The sequence below is a fragment of the Elephas maximus genome, chromosome 4 (genome assembly GCF_024166365.1).
Source record: "Elephas maximus indicus isolate mEleMax1 chromosome 4, mEleMax1 primary haplotype, whole genome shotgun sequence".
In the NCBI taxonomy this organism is placed as follows: domain Eukaryota; kingdom Metazoa; phylum Chordata; class Mammalia; order Proboscidea; family Elephantidae; genus Elephas; species Elephas maximus.
This window is the reverse complement of record NC_064822.1, coordinates 81,987,664-81,999,951: the sequence shown is the minus strand read 5'-3', so window position 1 is coordinate 81,999,951 and position 12,288 is coordinate 81,987,664.

The following is a 12,288-nucleotide window of genomic DNA, read 5'->3' as shown; positions in this document are numbered from 1 at the left end:
CTAATTCAGGCCTTCAGCCAGCTCAAGGGCACCTTTTCAGGATCTGAGATATGCTCCAGACACTAAGCCATTCCTGAGGGCCCCTTTGCAAACCTCCAATCCTAGAAGCTCACTGTATTCCTAGAAACTCAAAATGGTGAAAGAAGATGGGGGCAAGGAAGTCAGCACTGACATGCTCAATGGCAAATCTTGCTTGGCCATGACATGTAGTTTGTCACCTGAGGGCCACCCTAATAGGGACTTGACTTTTCTGCTCTCACCCTGTTTACTTTCAAATGTAATCTGAAGGTTGGTGGCAGTGAAGGGAAATGACAAAGTGGTGGTGGCAGGTGGGGGTGCTCAGTTTGAATGGATGCTTTGTTCTTTCAGGCATATCTGGACAATTTTTAAAAGAACATACGCTTGTTTTTTTAAATACTTTACTACTCAATTTGTTCTCAATCTTGCAGTTTGTAAATTTACTTTTTTTCTTTGACTTTTTATCATACTTAAGTTACTGTTACTGTATAAAACCCATTGCTGACAAGTCAATTCTGACTCATAGTGACCCTATAGGACAGAGTAGAACTGTCCCATAGGGTTTCCAAGGAATGGCTGGTGAATTTGAACTGCTGATCTTTTGGTTAGCAGCTGAGCTCTCAGCCAATGTGCCACCAGGGCTCCATGTTACTATATATCTTTTTTAAAAAAAGATGTAATCTTTTGTTTGATTTTGCCCTAGAATAAAATTCTGTTTTCACAATTACTGATTTTCTTTTTGTTTATTTTATCCCTCATTTAAAAAGTGTTAACTACTTTTCAATTACCTGACTTTATTTCATTACCGTACCAACCTAACTTTTATTTTCTAGTGTCAACTTTGTTTTAATCATCTTTATTTTTTTCTTAGCTTACTCCTTTTTCATTCAGATGGTTATCTGCTTTTTAAAAATGATCTTTACATCTGCTTTATTGAAGCTAGGAAGGAGGCATGGTCATGGGTGCAAAGGTAGAAGTCACCAAAAACACGGAGGCCTTGAGAGCGGCAGTACATCTGGACTCCCTTAATCGTTCCCAAATCCTTTTCAATGTTGAATCTGCTAAAACTTTAACTCGAGTGACTCAGGAGACCACCAAGTTTCAAATTTCCTCCCCAGATAATGCTAATATTACCTGTGCTAACAGCACATTCGGACTGCTGGAATGGTGTTGTTTTCTCAAGCCCCTTATGAAGGGAAACATTATTTAAAATCCATGGTCTCTGCTATGCATGATTGTAGACACTGGGCAAACCTCCAGGACAGAGCTGGGCAGAGTTACACACAAAAAAGAAAGAGATTCCTTTCAGGCAAAGAACATCAACAAAATATTCCTAGTCAGTCTTTAACAAGAATTTAGGTTGTCCTTACATTTTCACTAATACGCTCAGAATGGTGAGACATTGTAGAGGCTTCTTGATGGGTATGTCACAGGAATTATTAAAGGTAAATGAAAGCTAACATGTGTTTTGGTTTTTTTGGCTGGTATGGACTATTGGGAGCCCTGTGGCGCAGTGGTTAAAGTGTTCGACTGTTAACCAAAATGTTCGAACACACCAGCTGCTCTGCTGGAGAAAAATGTGGCAGTCTGCTTCCGTAAAGGTCACAGCCTTGGAAAACCTATAGGGCAGTTCTACTCTGTCCCACAGGGTCACTGTGAGTCAGGATCAACTCAATGGCAGTGAGTTTGGTTTTTTTGGGTTTGTGGACTATTGAGGGAAAATAAAGCATCTTCTACTTCTGAAGAAGAGACTTACATTGTTTCATGATAAAGTTCTGAGTGTTAAAAAAATAATCGAATTTTAAAAATGAAAACCTCAAATAGAGAAAATTGGAGGAGGTGAAAATGCCCCAAGGAGGAGGAAAGGGCTCACTCTCCAGCCCTGGGAAATGGGAATGGTTGAAGAGGTCTCCAAGGGTGGTTGTGATCCATGACTCACTTGCTCTAAACTCTCTGGACTAGACACAAAATACTCGTGAAAAATGATCTTAAAGAGAATAGCAGCAAACGGTCGCTTAATCCTGTGCTCAAAATTCAAAAGATACCAGGAAGTGATTTTCGTATGCTTGAATATTATGAATTTGTATAAGGCACTGTGTTATATTTAAAATAATGTCTTGATTTGTCTTAATTGCTTAAGTCATCATTCTGGCTTACTAAATTTAATGATGCTCATTTGTACTTAACTCTCTTAATTTCGCCTTACTTGAGTGAGAAAATTATTCCTTTAGTGGTGCTGACAGCATTCCTTCCCACATCTAATCCTGCGTTACGATATTATCCCAAATCTTTTCCCTACTGAAGACCTAGATCCCCAGGTTTTCTCTTATCAATATCCAGCTCCATTCTCTCCAGAAGGGAGAAACAAAACAAACAAAAAGCATTTTGTCTAAAGTTACTAAAGCATTTAACAGGAAAAATACTAAGACCAAGCCAAAAGTCTAATACTAGGGGAATGGTTATATAAATTATGGAATGTCAACATTATGGAATATTATATGACAAAACTATGATTACAAACTATATAATAAAAGGAAATATTACCTGGGTAAAATCAATATGCAAAATGTCATGTATGCCATGTAAAAAATATAGACAAGTACAAAGAAACATTTTAGAAGACTACTTAAAAATCAAATCTCAGTCGTTGTATGTTGTTATTATTTTAGAGTGGCAAGAGATGGGCTGATTCATATATTTAAAAACTGTGTTGCCATAATTGAAAAGTGCTTATTACATTATCTTTTAAGAAAATATTCTAATAAGACTGTTTGTATTGAGAACTCTTTTTTCCACAAACCCTTTTATTCTGTGGCAATGATGAAAGCTAACCTCTTCATGCCATAAAATTTAAATAAAAAGAAGGAAGAATTTGACTAGATTTAGATATTCTTTTATAATAGAAAGGAAAAAAGGGAAAACATTTTCAAATTATGGTATTAAAGATTCAATTTCAATAACAGTTTTGGACTGTAGAGCTGATGAAAATGTCTGACATAAAATGAGTTAGAAACTTGCTGAAATTATTAGTAAAGAGTGTATACCTGCAAAAAGGAAACTGACCTCAAGAAGGAGTGGAAAACAAATACAGATAGTGAGAATGGAAATCAGAATTTATTGGTTAAAAAAAAACTGGACTTTTTTAGTATCAAAAGCACAGCAGACATACTTTTTCTTCTGAGCCTTCATATTTACGTTTCCCTCTGCTTGCAATTCTTTTTCTTCTTCCCTCATATCTCATTACCTCCCCTCCAAATCTTATTAGTCGCTTCTGAAAATTATAAACTTCTATTTTTTTTTATCTTAGTAGACTTTTCTCTCCCTGTACCTGTTCTGTTTTTCACTGTACTTAGTTTCTAGTATATTCTTGCCTTATTTATTTTGTTTATTGAATGCTTTCCCCAACTAGACCACAGCTCAATGAGGGCAGGGATTTGGGGCTTTTTTTCTCTCGAAATCTTTTTGTTATGCTGACTTCACAATGCCTAGAATAGTGCGTGGTACATAGTACCAGTTCATAGTTGGAATTTTTATTAAATTGAATGTATAAAGAGTACATCCATTTAATTCAAAATTAAATGCAGACTCAAATTATTATCTTATTTGAGAAAAGACTAGAGTTACTGATTAACTTTAGTTCAAGGTAAGAAAATATAAATGTAATTATGGGTTAAAATTAAATGGAAATTACTAGAAGAATAGAACCCATTGCTGTATACTAGATTCCAAATTATGGTAACCCTACAGAACAGACTAGAACTGCCTTACAGGGTTTCCAAGGCTGTAAATCTTTACGGAAGCAGACTGTCACATCTTTCCCTTGCAAAGCACCTAGTAGGTTTGAACCACCGACTTCTTGATTAGCAGCGGAGTGCTTAACCTCTGTGCCACCAGGGATCTTTAAAAGAATAGAAACAGAATATAATGCGCAAACTAGTAGAGATAAATATAGACCAGAGGAATCTAGATCAATTTCACACAAAAAAAGAAGAAAAATAAACAAATGAAAAAGTGGTAAGTACAAAACAAAATGTAACATTATTGAATTTAGTTCAAGGTTATCTTTTTTATAATAAATGTAAACAGATTAAAGTGACCTATTAAAAGATTGAAACATTCATTTGATTAACAACAACAACAAAAGGTAAAACCTACTCCACTCAAGCAATGTATGTTTAAAATGTTACAGGAATGTTGAATATAAAAAAGATGAAAAAATATAACACAAAAATACTAACCAAATAATGATGATTTAACAAGATTAATATCACACAAATTTAATTCAAGGCAAAAATATTTAAAAGGAACAACATACTCAAACACTGTAAAATCATGAACGTGAATGAACCAAATAATTCATCCTCAAAAATATAGAAAAAAATAATAGAACTTAAAAAGATATTAATTCTAAAATCAAAACGAAGTATTTCAATACAGGTAGTCACCAACTTATGATGCGGTTGAATTTCGGCAACTTTGTCGTAAATTGGTTCTGATATAAGTTAAATACCTTTTTTTTTTTTAGTTTTCATTATTGCCTTTTATTATCAGTATCTTCATAAATCCGATCTGTGAACATCTGCAAATGAGCATCTGAGAATGAGAACATCCTCAAATTCTGTGCTGCAGCACTGTATGTAATACATATTACTAATGATAAGATGCACCAAAAAAAAAAAAGAGAGAGAGAGCTGTAAGTGCAGTTCATTGTAACTCAAATATGTCCTAAGTTGGGGACTACCTGCACATTATTTCCAGAAACAGATCAATCAGAGAAAAATCAAGCATGAATATGGAATTAAATAACGCAAAAAAAATCAGCTTGATATGCAAGGTATAAATGTATGTAAAAATATATATGGATATGGGTATCTATACCTAAAAAGAAAATATACAGTATTGTCAACCCATCAAAATCATTTACAAATATTGATCAAGTGCTTGACCAAAAAGAAAGACTTAACAAACTCCAAAGAATCAATATGGCAGAAACTAGAAAGTACATTTATAAACAATTTATAGGTTAAAAAGAAAACCTAAATAGAAATTACCAACATAAATAAACTGAATGATAATGGAAACACTATATGTCAAACTTGTTAGCAAATAAGAAAGATTAAAAATACGTAAGTATTCGACTCAAGAAATTTCCAGAAGGAGAAAAAATAAATCTAGATAAAGTGGGAGGAAATAAATATAAATATAAAACAGAAATAATGAGGTAAATTTCAAAAACAAATGGTGGCCATCAACAAATCCAAAAGACCATTCTTTAAAACAATTGCCAAAGTAGACAAACCCCTAGTAAAATTAATCAAGAGCAGAAAGCAAAAATAACATTAGGATGGTAAAGAAGAAATAACTGAGACACCGGAGATATTAAAAACCATAAAAGACTATTGTAAGCAAATTTTCTTAATAAAAATTAGCCTAGATAAAATTTTTTAAAAAATTGGGATTATATATGTATATATATAAAAAAATATGTGTGTGTGTATATATATATATATATATATATATCTCAAAAGAGAGGCCAGAGAAGGCACAGAAAATTTGAATGGACAAATTATAGTAAAAAAAAAAACCAAACTCGTTGCGTTGATTCCGACTCATAGCGACCCTATAGAACAGAGTAGAGCTGCCCCATAGCGTTTCCAAGGAGCGCCTGGCTGATTCGAACTGCTGACCTCTTGGTTAACAGCCATGGCACTTAACCATTACACCACCAGTGTTTCCAACAAAGGAAAATAGTAGTAAAGATATTATCCTCCTTCAAAAGACATCAGACAAAGGTGATTGTATACGAGGGCTACTAAACTATCAAGGAACAGATAATCACAATCTTTTAGAAACGGTTTCAGAATACAGCAAATGATGGCAAACTAGGCAACCAACATTTTGAGGTTAGCATTTTTTTTTTTAAATTGTGCTTTAAGTGAAAGCTTACAAATCAAGTCAGTCTCTCATACAAAAACTTAAATATACTCATTACTATGTATTCCTAGTTGCTCTCCCTCCAATGAGAGAGCACACTCCTCTCCATCCTGTATTCCCCATGTCCATTCAGCTAGCTCCTGTCCCCTTCTGCCTTCTCATCTCACCTCCATACAGCTGCTGCCCACATAGTCTCATGTGTCCATTTGAGCCAAGAAACTCACTCCTCACCAGTATCATTTTCTGTCTTATAGTCCAGTCCAATCCTTATCTAAAGAGTTGGCTTTGGGAATGGTTCTTGTCTTGGGCTAACAGAAGGTCCGGGGACCATCACCTCCGGGGTCCTTCTAGTCTCAGTCAGACCATTGAGTCTGGTCTTTTTATGAAAATATGAGGTCAGCATCCCCCTGTTCTGCTCCATAAGGATTCTCTGTTGTATTCCCTGTCAGGGCAGTCATCAGTTGTAGCCTGGCACCGTCTAGTTCTTCTGGTCTCAGGCTGATGTAGTCTCTGGCTTATGTGGCCCTTTCTGTCTTTTGGGCTCATAATTACCTTGTGTCTTTGGTGTTCTTCATTCTCCTTTGCTCCAGGTGGGTTGAGACCAATTGATACATCTTAGATGGCCACTTGCTATTGTTTAAGACCCCAGATGCCACTCACCAAAGTGGGGTGCAGAATGTTTTCTTAGTACATTTTGTTATGCCAATTGACCTAGATGTCCCCTGAAACCATGGTCCCCAGACCGCCACCCCTGCTACTCTGGCCTTTGAAGCCTTCAGTTGTATTCAGGAAACTTCTTTACTTTTGGTTTTAGTCCAGTTGTTCTGAACTCTCCTGTACTGTGTGCTGTCTTTCCTTTCACCTAAATAGTTCTTGTCTACTATCTAATTAGTGAATACCTTCCTCCTTCCCTCTCACCCTCGTAACCATCAAAGAATGTTTTCTTCTGTGTTTAAACTATTTCTTGAGTTCTTATATTAGTGTTTTCTTATAATATTTGTCCTAATGACTACTTTCGCTCAGCATAATGCCTTCCAGATTCCTCCATGTTATGAGATGCTCCACGGATTCTTTATTGTTGTATGGTATTCCATTGTGTGACTATACCATAATTTATTTATCCATTCATCCATTGACGGGCACCTTGGTTGCTTTCATCTTTTTGCTATTGTAAACAGTGCTGCAATGAACATGGCTGTGCATATATCTGTTCATGTAAAGGCTCTTATTTCTCTAGGATATATTCCAAGGAGTGGCATTGCTGGATCGTATGGTAGTTCTATTTCTACCTTTTTAAGGAAGCTCCAAATCGATCGACAAGGTGATTGTGCCATTTTACATGCCCACCAGCAGTGTATAAATATTCCAGTCTCTGCATAACCTCTCCGACATTTATGACGTTTGTGTTTTTTGGATTAATGCCAGCCTTTTTGTTGGAGTAAGATGGTATCTCATTGTAGTTTTGATTTGTATTTCTCTAACGGCTAATGATTGTGAGCATTTCCTCATATATCTGATAACTGGCTGAATGTCTTCTTTGGTGAAGTGCCTGTTTATATCCTTTGCCCATTTTTTTAATTGGGTTATTTGTTTTTTTCTTGTTGAGTTTTTGTGGTATCATGTAGATTTTAGAGATCAGAGGCTGGTCGGAATTATCATAGCCAAATTTTTTTTTCCCAGTCTATAGGTGATCTTTTTACTCTTTTGGCGAAGTCTTTGGATGAGCATAAGTGTTTGATTTTTAGGAGCTCCCAATTATCTAGTTTCTTTTCTGGTGTTCGTACATCGTTAGTAATGTTTTATATTCTGTTTATGCCATGTATTATGGCTCCTAGTATTGTCCCTATTTTTTCTTCCATGTTCTTTATCATTTTAGCTTTTATATTTAGGTCTTTGATCCATTTTGAGTTAGTCTTTGTGCATGGTGTGAGGTATGGGTCTTATTTAATTTTTTCGCAGTTGGATATCCAGTTATTCCAGTACCATTTGTTAAAGAGGCTGTCTTTTCCCCCTTTAACTGACTTCGGGCCTTTGTCAAATATCTGCTGCTCATATGTGGATGGATTTATGCCTGGATTCTCAATTCTGTTCCATTGGTCTATGTATCTGTTCTTGTACCAGTACCAAGCTGTTTTGACTACTGTGGTACAATATGTTCTAAAATCAGGTAGTGTGAGGCCTCCCACTTTGTTCTTTATCAGTAATGCTTTATTTATCTGGGGCCTCTTTCTCTTCCATATGAAGTTGGTGATTTGTTTCTCCATCTCATTAAAAAATATCTTTGGAATTTGGGTTGGAATTGCATTGTATCTATAAATTGTTTTGGGTAGAATGACGTTTTTACAACGTTGAGTCTTCTTATCCATGAGCAGGGTATGTTTTTCCACTCATGTAGGTTTCTTTTGGTTTCTTGCAGTAGTGTCTTATAGTTTTCTTTGTATAGGTCTTTTATGTCTCTGGTTAGATTTATTCCTAAGTATTTTATCTTCTTGGGGGCTACTGTAAATGGTATTGATTTGTTGATTTCCTTTTTGATATACTCTTTGTTGGTTTAGAGGAATTCAAATGATCTTTGTATGTTTATCTTGAATCCCGATGCTCTGCTGAACTCTTCTATTAGTTTCAGTAGTTTTCTTGAGGGTTCTTTAGAGTTTTCTGTATATAAGATCTTTTACTTCTTCCTTACCAATTTTGATGCCCTTTATTTCTTTATCTAGCCTAATTGTTCTGGCTAGTACTCCAGCACAATGTTGAAAAAGAATGGTGGTAAAGGGTGTCCTTGTCTGGTTCCTGTTCTCAAGGAAGGGGAAGGCATTCAGACTCTCCATTTATGATGATGTTGGCTGTTGGCTTTGTATAAATGTCCTTTATTATGTTGAGGAATGTTCCTTCTATTCCTATTTTGCTGAAAGTTTTCATCAGAAATGAGTATTGGGCTTTGTCAAATGCCTTTTCTTCATCAATTGATAAGATCATGTGGTTCTTATCTTTTGTTTTATTTATATGATGGATTACATTGATTGTTTTTCTAATGTTGAACCATCCCTGCATATCTGGTGTGAATCCCACTTAGTCATAGTGAATTATTTTTTTGATGTGTTGTTGAATTCTATTGGCTAGAATTTTGTTGAGGATTTTTGCATCTAAGTTCATGAGGAATATAGGTCTTTAATCTTCTTTTTTTTTTTTTTTTTTTTTTGTGGTATCTTTACCTGGTTTTGGTATCAGGGTTATGCTGGCTTCATAGAATGAGTTTGGGAGTATTCCATCCTTTTCTATGTTCTGAAATACCTTTAGTAGTAGTGGTGTTAACTCTTCTCTGAAAGTTTGGTAGAATTCTCCAGTGAAGCTCTCAGGGCCAGGGCTTTTTTTGTTGTTGAGTTTTTTAATTAGAGGTTAACATTTTTTGACACACGAAAAAGACAAGAAATTCATAGAAAGTTCAACTAGAAGATAATTTCATTTCGAGGGTGGATGTAAAATTATATATGTTAAATTTATACAGCAGTTCATTATAAGAATAATACATCAAGACCAAATTTAGTTTATTCCTGGAATGCAAAGATAGTTCAATATCCAACAATTTACCAGTGTAAAACATTGTAATCAATTATTAATAGATTTCAGGTCAAAACATTTTGGGGTATAGAATTTATCTTGATATAAATGAAAATTTCCCACAATAATCCTGGAGCAGAAAATGAGGTGCACACACATTTTGGGGGATCAAAGAAGAATTAGGCCTGCACCCTGGTGTAGAGATAACTGGAGACCCTGATGGTGATAGGGAGCTAACTCTTGCCGTGTAAAGTTTTGCCAGTGGTATTGCAAAGGCTCTGATTTTTGTGTTTTTTTTTTTTAATATTTTACTTTGTTTTTGGTGAAAGTTTACACAGCAAATTAGGTCCCCATTTGACAATTTCTACACAAACTGTTCCGTGATATTAGTTACATTTTTCACAATGTGTCAACATTCTGTTTAATTGCATTTTGGTTGTTCCATTTCCAGTGCTCTAGTTTCTCTGCCCCCCCTTAACTTCTTTGTGTCTTTGCTTCAGAGTAATTGTTGATCTTTTGGCTTCATAGAGATGGATTTTTTAATGGAGCACCACACTACGGATAATATCTTTATTTTGTGTGCCAATTAGTTATTTTGCTAAAAGGTGATCTCTGGTGATCGTTTTGGCTCAAGATTTAAAAAGTGTCTGAGAGTGATAGTCTCAGGGAGTCCTGTAGGCTTAACTTGTCTAGACTTTTTAAGAATTTGAGCTCTATTTCCCGTTTTTCTCCCAATCTGTCAGCATTCATCTACTTTGACCCCAGTCAGAATGGTCAGTGGTGGTAGCCAGACACCATCTAGTTCTTCTGGTCTCAGGGTAGATAAGGCTGTGGTTTGTGTAGGCTATTAGTCCAGTAGACTAGTTTCTTCTCTTAGACTTTTGTTTCCTACTTCCTCTTTTTGTCCTGATGAGCAGAGACTAATAGCTCTATTTTAGATGGCTGGTTGCAACCTTTTAAAACCCCAGATGATACTCACCTCACTAGGATGCAGAGCACAAACTTTGTGATGCCAATTGACTGAGTTGTCCCATGAGACTAAAGTCCTAAGCCTTCAAACCCAGAAAACCATTCTTGCAAGGTGTTTGGTTATATGTGAGAAGTATCTGTAACTGTGTCCTCTTTGAATACATATGTGTGCATACACATCTTTTTATGTACACGTACATATAGATATCTCTATCTGTGCACACATATGTACTTACCAAAAATCAAAACCAAACTCAACTGCCATGGAATTGATTCCGACTCACAGCGACCCCATGGGGTTTCCAAGACTGTAAATCTCTACAGAAGCAGACTGTCACATCTTTCTCCCACAGAGCTGCTGGTGGTTTTGAACTGTCAAACTTTCAGTTACTAGTCAATCACTTTAACCACTGTGCCACCAGGGCTAATTACCTGTACCTACCTGTGCACATGTATGCCTATACATGTATGTATATGACCATACACAGGTCTTTTTCATTATTGTTGGTGTTTTTGAATTTTGTTTTGAATATGGGAGTCCTAAGAGAAGACTCCACCACCTGTATGTCAGTTTATTGTACTGTGGTAGCTTGTGTGTTGTTACAATGCTGGAAGCTATGCCACCATGATTTCAAATACCAACAGGTTTCAACAGTGCTTCAAGACTAAGACAGGCTAGGAGGAAAGGTTTGGTGTTCTACTTCAGAAAATTAGCCAATGAAAACCCTATTGATCACAACCGAATGTTGTGTAGTATGATGGATACAGTGATGGAAGATGAGCTCCTAGGTTGGAAGGCACTCAGAATGCACAGTGGCCACAACAATGGACTTGAGCATACCCGTGATTGTGAAAATGATGCAGAACTGGACAATATTTTGTTCTGTTGTACTTGAGGTCACCATTAATCAGAGCCATCTCAACAATAACAAACACCAACAAGAAGAGGAGACACAGCTTGAAGCAGATAGAAACAATTTGGTGTGTTATATGTTTCTCCCTCCCTCTCAAGGCCTCTGCAAAGTCTTGTTTCCATTCTTCATTTGGTCAGAGTTAAAATACAGGAAATTAAAACATCATTGCTTCTTCTTCATGGCCATAATGGGGCCATCATTAGGGGAGGATAGTTGGGCCCAGCAGAGGCCCCATCCCTTGAAGGTCAGTGACAGTGGCAGTGCACAGTGTGACATTGAAACAAAAAGCCCAGCATAGTATGGAATAAACTGAGGGGGAGACTTTGAAGGCAATGATTATAGCAAGCAAATCACTGAAAAATTATAATTATTTGTGGAGAAAAAGGAAGGGTAATCTCATTATCTCTTTAGCCACAGTCTGAGAAGTCCAGGAGATATGAATTTTGCATATCCTCCTAAGTGTTAATATAGCCTAAGGGCTTTTCTCCCTAGAATTTATCACTTTCTTTTTCCTCCTTCACATTGTATTTTTTTTGTTGTTGGTTTCATTTAGTAACATTATAATCTTATAATAGCATGTACAATTTACTGAGTCTCAGATCCAATAAATAATATTCATCGTTGCATTTAATTCTCACACTATATGTAGGTATTGTTTCTACATATTAGAGCTGAGGATACTGAAACTTAGAGGAAGAGAACTGCTGAGGTTATCAGGACAGTCATAATTTGAATCACTGTTTATTAGGATCTAAAACTTTTACCTTTTGTCATTGTCTTAGGCTGGGCTATCTAGAGAAGCAAGCCCAGTGAAGTGTATATATACAGAGAGAGATTTATCTCAAGGAAATGAGGCTGACCAAGTTCCAAGTGCGTGGGTCAGGTGTCAGGGTGG